At 45.4% G+C, this 15,035-nt stretch overlaps 1 long non-coding RNA gene across 1 annotated transcript; it reads right to left on the reverse strand.

The window, feature by feature from the left end:
• Nucleotides 1-12,396: 12,396 nt before the first annotated feature.
• Nucleotides 12,397-15,006, reverse strand: LOC307185599. Its single transcript, XR_013828103.1, has 3 exons — nucleotides 14,676-15,006; nucleotides 14,309-14,511; nucleotides 12,397-12,675 (listed from the first exon to the last, which is right to left on the reverse strand). It is a non-coding gene; the product is annotated as an uncharacterized lncRNA (long non-coding RNA).
• Between the last annotated feature and the right edge of the window lie 29 nt (nucleotides 15,007-15,035).

Genomic DNA, 15,035 nt, shown 5'->3' on the forward strand with positions numbered 1-15,035 from the left:
AATACTTAGTGACATTTAAAAGTGTTCACCAGCCTTACCCTCTCCTGCTTAACAGCATTTTATTGACCCCATAGCCATAGCGGGGGGGAAACAGATGAGTAATTCCATTTGTCTTAATGAAGTCTGGCAACTGTGAGACGTAATGAGGGGGAAAATGATATGCTTTGCAAGCTAAATAATAATCTATCCAAATGCAAGTAAGAGTTCCCCATTCAAAGGAAGGTACCAGAGAAAGAAACTGAGCCCAAAAGAGAGAAAGAGAGAGAGAGTGAGAAAGCACACTGATACATTGAAACAACTTTTTTTTAAATCCATTTTAAAGTTCTGTCCTTTAGAGAACTTCCCCATGAATCCTTGATGGCTGGTGAAACATACAAAGGAGCAAAAGAGAATACTTTGCCTGGTTCACAATTTGCCTGCTTCTAAGTATAACGTCCTTGGCTTGTTGGAAGAAATTATGAACTGCTTCACTCTAACATTCACAAAGATCAAATTTGCTTTTTATAAAATGAGATAATGTAGGAGAACCCACTTTGAAAATGGCCAGTCACTTATCAGACACTATTCTCCCCTTCATTTGTTCATCCAGTAACTGTGTTTAAGTGATTGAATCAAGTTCTCTCACTTGATTCAAATACTCACTTTGTTTGGGGATGGCTGGTATTTATTGAAAATATTAAAGTAAGTCAGACTTCTTGGCTTTTTGCTAGCACTACAGCAGGCATGGCATCTCATCTTGTGTACGTATTCTTTTCCCTTAGATTCCACACCTACCTCACATTTTCCCTTTGGGTGAAAAAAGCCAGAAGTAGAAAGAAAATAATCATCAGTTTGGCAATTGTTTCCCCTGTTAATGGGCTTCCAGTGGCGTTGAGGAGTGGCTGGGATGGGAGCCATCCATGAGAAGACAGACCTCATCCGCCTCCTTCACTTACCCAGAGAGCGCTGCATGTGGACTCCAAGGCAGTTATGCGGCCCCTGTTTGAATTTAATACCAGATCATATATACTTTTCCTACTGTCTTGTTAAATAAATAAGACTGTAAGCGAAGACTCAAGGCCATGTTTTCTATAACGTCTCTACAGCTGATTGGCCCCATTTGGTGGACACCAGAAACCATCCTTGACCGTTTCATAGAGCCGCAGTGCTGGTCACAGGGGAACAAGGAGAAATGTCAAGGCTTGATGAGCACCGGTACATCCATACCCACAGTCAGGGCGTCACATGAGAAGCCTCGCTTGCCAAAGGTCACGTGGGGCTCATGAAGGACTTGCAGGGGAAGGCACGTCTCCTTAGTGGCCAAAACACAGAATCAAGTCACCTCGGTGCTTTCAGTCCGTGGGGAGGAGCTCATACAAAAGGGGAGGGAGGGACGGAAAGGGACAGCAGCTGAGTGATTTCATCTGTTTGAAGTGGGACATAAACGGTCAGGGGGCTCGTGCAAAATAAACAAGATCTCATCAGTTTTTCACTCAGAGAATGTAAAGCTGGAATCTTTCCCAACGGTGACTTAGAACCTGTGAGCAAAATCGCAGGATCAGAGAATACTCTTGGGATTCGGACTCCATTCCAAGGAGCCGTCAACCACAGATGTTCAAGAGACCCCAGCCAACACTCTTTTACTTATAGAACTCTCTCAAAACAAGAATCCCACTCAAAGTGAGGTTTATTTTGCAAGTAATTACAATTCACTAAGAAAGCAAATACCCATCACGCAGGCCCTGGAGTAAATAAACTGTGGCTCTGGGGACCTAGGGGCCCATTCTTCTCCCGTCCAAGGTCTGAATGATATGAGGTTATCAATCAGGGCCTCTTCTTTATGAGGTAGGAGTTCTCCCCTTCATAATTCTTTCTTTTTTTTTTTTTTTTTTTTTGCGGTACACGGGCCTCTCACTGCTGTGGCCTCTCCTGTTGCGGAGCACAGGCTCCAGACGCGCAGGCTCAGCGGCCATGGCTCACGGGCCCAGCCGCTCCGCGGCATGTGGGATCTTCCCGGACCGGGGCACGAACCCGCGCCCCCTGCATCGGCAGGCGGACTCCCAACCACTGCGCCACCAGGGAAGCCCCATCATTCTTTCTTGATAGCTGGATCTGTAAAAGAGGAAAATGTAAATTCTGCTCATGTTCATAGGAGCTGCAAAGGAGAAAAGGAAAATCAATTGCTGTATCCCCTTAGGATTCCTTTTTTGATGGAGTTAAGGTAAGTATAGTTAATTCGTTGTCAGTTTTCAATAGAACTGTAGAACTAGAACACAGAATCTATCTCAGTTCATACTTCTAAAGTATTTTCCCCTACAAGTGGCTTTCTGCCCTATTTAGTGAGAATATCTGGATTACAGATAATGTTATCCAACCACAAAAGACATTCCCGTGGAGTTTGATCACCTGAGTTTGAAGTCTGACTCGAAAGCACCTTATAAAAAGAAAGATCGAACTAAATGGTGTCTAAGACCCCTTCCGCCCTAACAGATAACATCTAATATACGCAGATTCCACTACTCTTTCTAAACAAGCAAAAGTCAGTAGTCTTTGAAGCAAAAGTGGTCGCAAAGCAGAATCCTTGCAGGGCAGTTATAGCGAAAAATGACACCTCAACATTTTCAAGCCACAACAGACTTAAGGGAGAAAACAATGACTAAAAATACTTTTTTGCCCGCTTCAGAGTTTGGGAGGCCTAAAATGTGTCTCTTCTGATTAAACACCAAGTCATCATGCTTGGATTCCCTGCAGTCATCTTGAGGGTGGCTTAAACATATTTTGCCAAACTATGGGTACTTAATCTGGTGAGATGAGTTGCGGGTAGCCAGGCGGGGATGGAAAGGTCTTGCCCTGCCCATCTTCATCTCTCTGACTCTGCACCCTCCTTCTCCCACCACCTGCTTCCAACCTCCTCAAGTGCAGCTGTGCCCGCTAAGCTCCTGCCGACCATGTTTCAGATGTTTTTCTGGGGAAGAGCAAATGGTTTCTTTTAACAGGTAATGAAAGACATTTTAGTTTTAACATAATGAAAGAATATATTGATACTATTCTCATTTTGCCACTTTTTGAGACAGACTCTCAGCCCAAGAACTCTAAGCACATTATCAAAGCTTCCAGGTGCTTCCATTGGATAGAAAGGCTCCATGTGTCTTACAGAGACACAGGAAAATAACTGATCGGTCCCCATCATCAGACAAGCAAAACTAAAAGAGTAAACACTGGGCTAGGACCTGAGAAATTTATCTAGGCATCCTCCAGCCTGAATTCTAGAATGATGTTTCTCCAGTCTCAAAGATTTCTAGATAAGAGATGCCATCACTTGGCTTCAGTGTTCTCATATTTATTTAACTGCAATTCCTAATTAGTGGTCTACAGACTTCTCAGTGTGTATTACAAAGGACCATCAGGGACTTCCCTGGCGGTGCAGTGGTTAAGTCTTAGCTTTCCAATGCAGGGGGTGCGGGTTCGATCCCTGGTCGAGGAGCTAAGATCTCACATGCCTCGTGGCCAAAAAACCAAAACAGAAAACAGAAGCAATATTGTAGCAAGTTCAATAAAGACTTTAAAAATGGTCCACATCAAAAAAAATCTTAAAAAAAAAAAAAGAGACCATCAAGTCCCCTTTCCCCTTATGTCCCACTTCAAACAGAATGTCTATTAGAACGTTCTCCATGCAATGGGTTTAATCAGCATTTGTAGCCTCTCTCTCTCTCTCTTTTCTGGGTTCCACTAAAAAGCTGAACCCTGACATTTATTTTGGAAAGAAATTCCAGAAATAAAGGTGGGAAACTAGATGAGTGAAGCAAGTAAGAGGGGAAAGCCAATCCCAGGGCACATCGGTGAGCTAGTCATCGTTGTGAACAACTGGGATGCAACCCGTCTGGGAAACCTCAGGCGGAGCTGTGTAAATGTATTTCAGAATTGACAGCCCAAGGGAGAGAAGGGAGAAGCAGCCGGAGTAGCCGCAGAGAGTGTGAACTCCCTTGCACTTCCAGCTTTGCCCATGATTTGCAGTGGCTGAGTCGGTCCCCACAGACAGCCACAGAGGTGGCCAAGAAGCCAGTGGTGCAGAAAGCAAGAGCTGCTTGGTGAAGCCGAGGGAAGGTGCTATCAATCCCACCTGACCGTAGCTGGTGGCTACAGCAAAGGCTGGAGTCAGAAGGTGAGTTTGTGAGACGCAGAACAATAGGTGTCTTATAAAATGGTCATATTTGGCTTAAAGGTTGGCGTCACTTTAGCCTCTAAACCAACGTTGGCTACACATCCAACCTATTAGGTTAGCTTGAAGCTCTTCTCCTTTCCTCCACTGGGAGCTGGGCAGAGGCAAGGCAGTGTTGGGTCCTGGCGCTACGGAAGGGAAGATGCGGCATATGAGAAGCAGATAAAGGCCCTCTCACCTGTATGGCGCAGTCTCTTTAGAGTCCTCCCTCCTTTGGGGTTTGCTTTTTGATTTCTCTAACGAGATTGAGCCCTTCTAGGACTTGATTAAGGGGAAATCACTTGACAGGGACATGGGCTGTCTCCCACCTCAGAGAGCCTCGTTGACCTGGGAGAGCCCCGTGAGAGCCCAGAACGAGGCCAGCAGCGAGGGGCCATCCCCCAGATTTGGTGGCCACCTCAAGCCCAAGCAAAAGGCATCCTGGTGGCTCTCCTAGGTCCCAACTTCTCGTGGATGCAGGTCCAGCAAAGGGGTTGGTAGCCGGAACTCATTGAGGAATAAAAAAGTTACATTCGCCTGGCATTTTCTTTGTACTTGTATCTCCCAGGGGAACCTGGGGCTGAACAGCGAGGTATCTGTCCTCATGGAAAACAACTGACTGAAAATTGAAATGTTCAGATATTTCACCTGTTTCTTTCCATCTCTAACCCACAACTGGCAGTCCTTTCACTAATGGAAGATTGGGCTAAGCGTGGTTACATAGAACATAGAGAGACTGCACAGAGAACACACACAGTACAGATATAAACATTATAGATATGCATTTGTGTGAGAGCATCCAGAAGGAAGACCATAAATTTTCTTATTCTGGAATTCACAATATTAAAAGATAGTACTTTTCATTTTTCCTTTGTACTGCTGAAAATAAATACAGGTTGATGAAAGAGTAACATATGAAAAGAATAATTAAGGGTCAAAGAAATCTCGTTAATCAGAATATGCCCTTGCCCATCTTTTCTACAATTAAATAAACGGGCATAGCAATGGGTCATCACCATACTATCGGTCAAGGTCCCGTCTCTTTATGGCATCAGACAATAGACATGGCAGCAATCACTGAATATGCAGGAATCTTGGTTATGCACAGAGGCCAATGTGTCTTTTTAAATGGGCAGAATAATAATTTCCCGTTGATGAAGGACTTTACAGTTTGGCGTGTCTGCCTGTGAGGAAGGCTAAATTGTGTTTACGTGTGATCTTGTGTCACGGGATCCTGCCTTTAAATATGAGCTCCTCACATTACCCATAATCCACCGCCTCCCTCATTATTATTCTCTGCATCTGTTCTCCACAACCCAGAGTTTCCACCCCAGTTGCCATGTTCTAAAGCAAGCCCAAGCCCATCCGACCAATCACTTCTCCCCGCAAACCCCAGACTCCGCTTCCACTCTAACCTTGACCAATTTCTCTCCTTTTCATTCATTATTAAGTGAGCAACCAATATGCGGAAAGTCATGTGCTGGCAGCTGGTAAGAAACAGAGATAAAGTAAGATACATTCCCTAGCTTTAAGACATCTACCAACCCATAGAAGAAATGCACGTTTGAGCAAATGCATTATAATACCAGGAAAAAGTACTCATAAATTGCTATAGAAATATTGAATAAAGAGTGACTACTTCCAACCAGGGTGACAGGAGGCTTTGTGGGGGACGGAGCATGCCAACTGCAATCTGAAGGCTGAGTAGGATTCTCAGAGGCGGGAAAAGTGGGGAAGGCATTCCAGATTGAGAGAACAGCTTGAGGAAAAGCAAGAAGGTGAGAAACTGCATGGTGGGTTCTGTTGTGCTAGAAGATTATAATGAAACCAAACAAAGCCAGCTTGTGCAGGGCTTCGAATCCCTTGTTAAGGAGCCTGAACATCTAAACGACTCTCTAGTTAATAAGAGCTAAGAAAACATTTTGAGGAGGAGAATGGCAGGATCTGACCTGTGTTTTAGGAAGATAATTCTAGCAGCGCTGCAAAAGGAGGACTCGAGAGACAAAAATGAACCAGAGAGATGTGGTAGGTTCAAATATCCTGAACTGAAGCCACCATGTTCTCCCTTAAATCTGCCCCTTAGCCATGTGTTCTTTAGACCAATAAGGGCACACCCACCCTCCAAGTTACTCGAGCTCCAAAACTTGGAGTCAGCTTTGCCTCCTTCTGTCTCTCCTCTTCCTTTCTCTTCCTCCCTTGCTTTGGACCGCGAATCCATCAAATTCCTGTTCATTTTATCTGTCAAGACTTGTATGAATCTCTCCTGTATTTCCCCTCTTCACATCTTGGCGCAGGTCCTCGGCATCCTTGCCAGGTGTCTCACAATAATTTCCTCTCTGAACAGGACATTCTCAGGTAGAAAAGCCTGTGAAGAAGGTATTCTAGAGATTGGAAGAAAGTTCATGATCAGACTTGTAGACACAATGGTGGTATCTGGAGCCAGCGGCGAAGGTGGCTACACGATGGCAGCAAGAGCAACAACAACAAAGGCACCAAAGACAGAACCCTGGGAGACGCCAACTTTACAGGAGGAGGAGGCCACACAGGAGACCGAGGAACAACGATCAGAGAAGTCACGGCCAAGCACAGCTCTTAGAAGGAGCCGCGGGAAGAGGGCCACATATGCAATTCCACAGAAGGTTGAGGAGGCCAAGGTTGAATTGCACAGCCTTTACCGATGTGCTGGTCCTTGGTGATCTTTCAGGATGCAGTGTCAGTGACAGGTTGGGGGTGGAAACCAAATTCCAACAGGTTAAAGAATGAATTGATGGTGAGCAGCTGGTGACAAGGAGAAAAGTCTACTCTTGTATGAAGTTTGGTAGTGAAAGAAAAAAAAAAAAATCATGCGTGCCTCGTACTTGCCCAAAGATGTCAAACCATCCCTTCCCTCTCAGGGAGATCTAACCTGTCCCCATCCCTACTTCGCAGTCCTTCGAAGAGAAGAGAAAGCTGCTGGCCTTACAATCCCAGCCGTGCTTCAAACCAATTTTCCTCATCATTTTTGGTATAATTCATCCTGTGAAGTGCAGGTGGTCTGTCTTCACACCATCCCTGCTCTTGCTATCTGCCTGGACCAGTTTCTGTCAGTCAAAGACATCTGCAGGAAAAGGGCTGCATGGGTGAAATTTAGTGGTACTTCCCCTAAATACAAGAGTCTGGAGAAGTGCAAAAAAAGAAAAATGGTCAAGGGGTGGAAAGCCACCCCCCACTACTGTGGCCAGAATGATCAAATAATAAGGATTCCAGTGTGAAAAGATGAAGGCTTAGAAAGGAATATGATAGGTCTCTTAAGCGACATGATGGGGGGGACTTCCCTGATGGTCCAGTGGTTAAGACTCCACGCTTCCACTGCAGGGGGCACAGGTTTGATCCTGGTCGGGGAACTGAGATCCCACATGCAGTGCAGCCCGGTTAAAAAAAAAAAAAAAAAAAAAAACCACGTGATGGATATGGCCAGAGAGGACAGACTCAGTCACCGAATTCCAGAAGATTAGACCTCAGGGGTAAATCCTGAAGCTTAAACGTGATTGTTTATGTCAGAGCCCTGGTCTCACGCTACCCTGACTGTCATTTTCTGATGCGTTGCAAACCCCACCTTTGTGGAGAGCAGTGGGTCTCCAACCCTTCCGGGATGCACACCACTCAGCTGGGCTAAAAGAGCTACAACTCAGTGATCCCCCCCATGCCTGCTGCCAGCTCACCAACAGGAAAAAAATAACCCTCGTCAGACATAATGGAAAGAAAGGTACGGGGTTTTATGAGCTGGAAGTGAAATAATCTGTTTCTTATTAAATATCATGAGAAAATTATTAATTCATGCCAGAAACACAAATATAAATATTATCATATTGAAAGCGTTTATTCTGAAGGAGACCATCTGGCAGGGCCTCACAGACCACACTTTGACAAGCAAAGTGTATGTGTCACCCTGGCGGGCTCTTCCATTAAAGCAGTGAATCCAGAGGAAGTGAAAATGGAAGGGTTTTTAAGGGGAGTACTTTGCAGTAATGACATCATGACATCTGCTAGATACTTATCACGTGTTTCTCTAGAGGTGGGCCAGCTTGTACAAATGCTATTATATGAAAACTTAAATTTTCAAAACAAGGGGTAGTGATTATTTCAGAACCTCTCCCCTTAAAATTGGATTCTCTTCTTGGGTACCAAATTCCAGAAGAGTATATACCTGCAAATATATAGAGCATTCATTGTTTAACATAAATGTGGGAGGGAAGATGAAGGAAAATGTAGGAAAGAGAAGACACAATTATAGATGAACCAAAAATTGAAAATACAGAATCCTGAAAATATAAAGTAAATGCATGGTTCTTAATGCAGTTTTAAAAACCTCACACTGTCACTCTTTTGCAGGAAGGCAGGGGGATATCTATAATTTGGAAAACATCCCCATCTCTGGAGACAGATGGAACACTGGTCGCACACAAAGAGGAGGAAACCCTGCACTCCAGAAAAGAAGAAACGCTGATGGCAGCTTGAAGAAATGCCTGATTCCCTTGAGGATCCATGCGGACCGTTTTCATCTGCCCGCCCTATATTCTCAGAAGACTCTGAGCTTAATTTTGTTCACATCTTCTGCCTTCACTTGCTCCAAGGTGCTACTGTTGGTTGAATATCAGTGCTGTGTTGGAACCTTTCCCAAATCTCTCTCCTCTATGTCACAAATCAAGTCCAGTGGGGAGTCCTAGAGAATCTCTGAAGAACAATTCCTCAGTCTAGAATAACGGAGGTCAGCAGAGCCGACCCTGATGGGCTTCCAGTACTTGAGAGTTTATTCCCATCTTGGCCCTAACTCAAGACCACCAGCCATCCACCTACCAAAGTTCAATCGCTACATATGGAGTCATCTGAAAAGGGCCACATGACACATCAAAACGATATTAATAGGATATACTGCATTCTTACTTACTTAGGCCTGTCTAACATGCTAGTGAGAATGCCAGCATCTATCAACGAGGAGCTCCGTATCTGTCAGGGGTTTTGAGGCTACGTGGTGGTTGGGGTTACTCAAGCCCTGATTACCTTTTAGTTAGGAGAGTGAGTAATTCAGATTACATTCTCTTCTCTTACCATCTCTTCATATCAAACACTTCAGTGTGTATATTAGAAGTCGAAGAAACGGTCCCCATGCAACCCAAATCTCCTAGGAGAATTTGGAAGCTCAGTGTCAACACCTGTATTCCTCATATTTTTAAACGTTTAATAACTATCTGTAGTCCTTTGCAAAAGGTAAGACACGCACACGATAAGTAAAAACCAACCCAATGATTATGTTTCAGGAAGAATAATTTTGTTTGCATCTTCTGCTTTTCCTTTGCTCAAAGATACTCTGGGTTGAGCCTTTCCTAAACCTCTCTCCTGTATGCCACATACAAACCCCAATGGGTGGACTGAGAGAATTTATGGAATGAATTCCTCAGGCTAGAATAGTAAGCTTCTGGGGGTGGGGCGGTGAGGCGGGGGACGGCAGAGCTTCGTACACCAGACCTTAAGCCTAGGGTCCTGACCTGCTATAAGCTTGGCCGCTGTTTTGCCACGTTTGTCCAAATGTATGATCTATTCAGGACAGCTCATTGAGTGACAAATTAGATTACAGGAATGAGGGGACAAACTATTTGCCTATGCTTCTTATAAGCTATTCGTCATGAAAAGGCATATTTAGGTAGGTAGTTGAAGGATGAGTAAGAGAGAGAGAATGAGAGTTACAGAGAAATGGCAGGAATTTGGAGCATCTAGTTTCATTTCCTCATTATATAAAAGAAGAAACTGTGGCATGTACGGGGTGGCGGGAGGTCAGAGAGGAGAGAGAGACACAGAATGAAACAAAGATATTTGCTTAAAAATTTATAAAAATAATCATGTCTTCTATAAGTCATATTAACCCAAGGCGGTCTTATGGTTCAGTTTCAGCATCAAATCCCAGAAAAAGAGTCCCACAGAAAAAATAATTCAAGTAAAACACCAAAGAAGGGAGTACATTCTTGATGTATATCCAAAGATCTTAAAGATCTTTTTAGGACATTTTCCTCACCTCATTGACAAACTCCTCCAAACCTAATCTTCTCACTCTCTCGAGAACCCCTTAAAGTTCTGCCCAATGTTCAGGCCACATAGCCACTTCTCTCTCCTCCTCAGAACTTTTATATACATCAATTTAACCTTTCCGGTTTATTCCTCACCACCCCACATCCTAGAACTAAAGGTGTGGGGCTTCAGATTGAAAGAGCCTATCAGTATCAAAGAGGATAAACTTAAAAAATAAACTCACACACAGAGACATCATAATAAAACTCCAGAACACCAAGGTGAAAAAGACAGCGCTAAAAGAGTCTACAAAGGAGTGAGAGTGAGATCAACCACAGAAGTTTCAAGAAAATAATGGAACAATAGCTTAGAAATGCTCAGGAAAAATGAATTTGGACTTAGAGTTCCATAACAAGCCAAACTAACACTGGAGATGAAAATAAATTCTCAGGAAAATGTATTATCCACAGACACTCTCTGGTGGAGAAAGGAGAAGAACAAAGGAAAACCTACCAGAGAATGTACTCCAGCCAGAAGAAAAATGAATCCAGGAGAATATATTCATTTTTTATTTTTTTTTGTAATTAAAAAGTAACTTTTGAAAAGATTGGGGAGAAAGAAAAATAGGAAATACAACTTAATTCTTTACTTTTATATCCATTCCATTTTACCTTTGTATAATATGTCATCACAGTTTACAAAATGCTTTCAGATAAACTGTCAGTAGCCACAATCACAGGACCTACAAAAATATGTTTTAAGAGGAACCATGTTGGAACAAATAATAATTCCAATAAAACCTGGAATTGCCCTTCCTGAGGGTGGTAATGCTCTTCTTGCCATGGAAGCTGACTGCCTTGCACCAATCATCATGAGGATAATGATAGTGGCTCTGAGGAGGGGTGATGAATGTCAGGTTTAGCAGACTGTTTTTCTTACTCTGCCTGCCAAGTTGGACTAGATTATGAATTGGTAGGGAAGGAGCTCAACAGAAGTAAGAACTATAAAATTTCAGACCAGCTGGTGCACCGAAAAGGGACTCGTTAGGCGCTCAGGCTATGAGGGCTGGGGACTAGAAATCTCTCGCTGCCAGGATGTAGCCAAAGGGACCCACTCTGTGCAAGAGGCCTGCTAATAAAAGATCTTAGGCTCCACAAAGGCTTCTGTTGAGAGGTCTATGGTGCTATTGCCTATGATGACACACACGATGAATTTAGGGCTTGGAATCTCTCGCTTGAACTTTTTGACGCCATCCCGGTGTGTGCCAGAGAAAGAGCAGCTGTTGAAAAGCAAACATTTTCCTGTCTCTAAAAATAAAATGCTGGCAACACTTCAGCCCCCTGTGCCAAGACCCGGCCCTTCCCAGGATAAACAATAGGTGGCCAAGCTGATCAGAGGCAGGCACTGAGCCCCAGGTCCAGCCTGGAATGCCTAGGTACGGCCATGTGCAGCTGTAAAGCTAGAAGCCAGAGGGGGCCCTCCCTTCTCCACAGCTGATGGAGGGCAGCTCCAGCCCTCCAGCCAGGGACCACTTGCGGCAGACTTGGGTTACACCAGAAACCTTGACGCAGCTGAGGTCACAGAACTCCCACCAACCCCTGCCCTCACAGCCCTGGGGTGCACGGTGACGGATCTGAGGGCCTGTGAGATCCTGTCCAGAGAAAGTTCCCTACGAAGGAAAGTTTCATAAGGATCTATCTGCATTCATCACTCAGGGCAGTGGCCATCCCCTGTCAAAACCCATCATGCCCAGCTGAGAGCCCTCACCTGCTAGACACAGGCCCCATAAACCAACTTAGTGTGGAGATGCTATAATAACTCATCGTTCCCACTCTCATTCCCTCCCAACTCATCAAATGCTTCTACAGCACTGTTCCAGCCCCTGTGCCTTGTCATTGGGGTTCAAATCTTCCTGAGACCATAAGCTTGGCTGTTTGATGGTTTGGGGAGTTAAAAGGGCTAAGAGGGGGTTAAGGGAAGAGAGGGACTAAATACAGCAAATATTTGCAGACATAATCACTCCAGAAACACGCTGCAGTGGAACAGAGTGTAGGGCCGACCCAGATGATAGATGTCGCTCACCCAAGTGTCATATCATAAATAAAACTGAAGGAGCCCATTCTCCTGCGGAACCAGAGCGACGCCTTTCACACTATAAATATTTATGTAGTCATGGTCCTTAGAAGACTTTATTTTTCCAGGTAAGTAGACTTTAATGAAAAAGTTAAGCAGAGCTTTTCCCGCCATTACAGAATAGTCGCTGCAGCTTTTCAACGGGCATTCCAGGGAAAGGAAAAGAAAAAGAAGAAAAGGAAAAAATAAGGCTCCTTCCCAGGAGGCTGCTGCTTGGAGATCTCATTTATGCCAGTCCAGGTTCATTCTCATTCAGAAAGTGACAGCCGTCAATGGGGTGGCGGAAACCAGAGGAAGCTCTATTGGACTCCTTCGGCCCAGGCCTGTGTGATGAAGGGAGCACAAGAAGATACACGTCACCCAAGTTCAGCCCCTCCCACCACCTCTGCCAGGTGAGACCGGCTCCTTACTGCTCTCAGCTCTCTCTGCCCGCCTTAGTAACAGAAAAAATGTACACCTCAGCCCACTACTCTGCTCACTGGAGAAGCATTCTCAGAACGTGAGGATGTGTGTCTGGGTGTCTGGGAGTGTGCATGTCAAGTCCACCACTCCTGCTTTTATCCGCTCCTGGTTGCACGAAGCAGGGCACCCCAGAAACCCTGCCAGCATCTGACCCGCTTTTCCTGCGCTCTTCACCTCACACCCTCCGCCAAGAGCAAACCCCCCTTGGGCTCCCAGCAGCGCTGTCATACTCCCCTACTCCAAGGCACTGTGGCAATCCTGCCACCTGGAGCTCGGGAGCCATTGTCTCCACAACAGTTCATGCTAATTTTCATGTCACTTTGCAGTTTACTCATCTCTTCAATGTACCAAAACCCTAGCCCAAGTCCACCAAGCCAGTTTCCTTCCCAGGGCTGGCCTTCTGCCCGGGCTCCCTTCCCCTCCAAACCTCAGGGTGGCCTCTGCTATGTCAGCCTGAACTGGCCTCTCTGGGAAAATTTGATGATCGTTTGGTTCTAGTCTCGGGAAATCTTGTTTCACCAGGAACAAGAGTCTTTGGTTTTGTGCAATGAGTCTCAGGCCGCCTTGATCATGCCTATCGGGGGGGCTGGGGCTGCCATGTATGGTCCTCGCTCTGTGCCACCCACCTCTCCGTGTAAGTCGCAGCTCTTTGCCAGGACAGCCTGAGTCATAAAACTCAGCACATTCCTTACGCGTTGGATAGTCTTTCCTTGCTATTACTTTGCTTTTGTTTTATGCAGCACCTGGTTTCATTTTAAAAATTCAAATAAAATCTCATGGTCGGGGCTCAGGTGGGGTGGGAGGGTAGGACGGAAAGAAAAAAAGAAAGGAGTGAAGCCTAGGTTAGGGGAAGGAAGAAAGGGCTGTAACTCCCCAAATAGGCAAGACCCAGAGCAGGACAGAGAGTGAGGGGCAGAGTAAAAGGCAGGGGGAGAGAGAGACAGGGAATATGCTAGAACTGAACTGAATTTGATCAGTCATTTTTCTGTATGTGATAAAGCACATGACGTCGGTCTCCTCCCGAAATGAGGCCCCAGGTCTCAGTTAGTCCTTTACTCATAAACCATGGGATCTTCTGTAAACCCCTACACTTTCTGAGTCTCCTCAATAAACTGACAGACTTCTTTTTGACGAATTCTAAGGAACTTTCCAGTTACAACACTATGATTCTACGAACCTATCTGTTCCCTTCTTTCTTAGACCACAAACCCCAACCCATGTGTACGGGAATATTTTTCCAGAGGCTAACATTTGTTTTTTTTTTGTCTTTAGGGGGCAGAGGAATGGGGGACAGAAAGGGAGAAGGTGTAGACCCAACCGTATAAATGTTTCTGGTCAAACTGAATTTCTGTGGCCAGGTTATTTTGTAAAATCATCCGTAAAGCTGTTCACACCGGGTTTTAGAATTTAAAGAGTATTCTATTAAGCTATGCTTTGCATTCCGGAAAAAAAAAAACACAAACACAAACACTGAAAGAAAGAATGAATAAATACCTATTAACATAGAGAACTGTGTTTTCTTGGAGTAGTAAAACGTATTAATTACAGCACAAGACCAGGACCCTTAGGTATTTAGACCTTCAACAGAGGCCGTCACCTCCCTCTGCCCGAGATCCTCTCCACGAGGCTGGCCAGGGCAAAACCCTGAAGGTTTCTGAGTGGCTCCAAGGCAGCATTCCAAAGCACGGTTTGGAGACCTTAAAAAAAACATACGAAGGGATCCCGGGAATCAGACCAGATGGCTTTCCGGGAAGGTATTTAGCCTAACTTGGGCTAAAGAACAAAAATAACCACTAGGAGGTTTGGGAAGGCGAGGGGGGGGGCACGGGTATGTAGGGGTGGTGGTGCGACTTTTAATTACCTTTTCTATTTAACAGAAATCATACCGAGAAGGACGGCTTGGTAAATGGGAGTAAACGGGGCACTGGGCAGAGAGGCGGGCGCGGAGGAAGAGGTGTAGCAGGAGGCAGCTACTTCCGTAACCACACGTAGTTCGGCGTCCCCCGGTGGGACAGCAGCAGCGGAGGCCCTTCGCGCCCGGGACAGCGACGTTGCCTTCCCGCACGCAGGGTCTCCGCGCCCTCCCTCCAGCGCGCTCGGCGCGGGCGGGGGCACCGCGCAGGAGGAGGGCGGTGGGAATGCAGGGGGAGGAGGGTCGCAAAGCCGGAGGAGAAAGAGCAGGAGAAGGGGCCGGACACTAGATCCAGCGGGGTAGGAGGAT

Source organism: Stenella coeruleoalba, assembly GCF_951394435.1.
Source record: "Stenella coeruleoalba genome assembly, chromosome: 4".
Classification (NCBI taxonomy): Eukaryota; Metazoa; Chordata; class Mammalia; order Artiodactyla; family Delphinidae; genus Stenella; species Stenella coeruleoalba.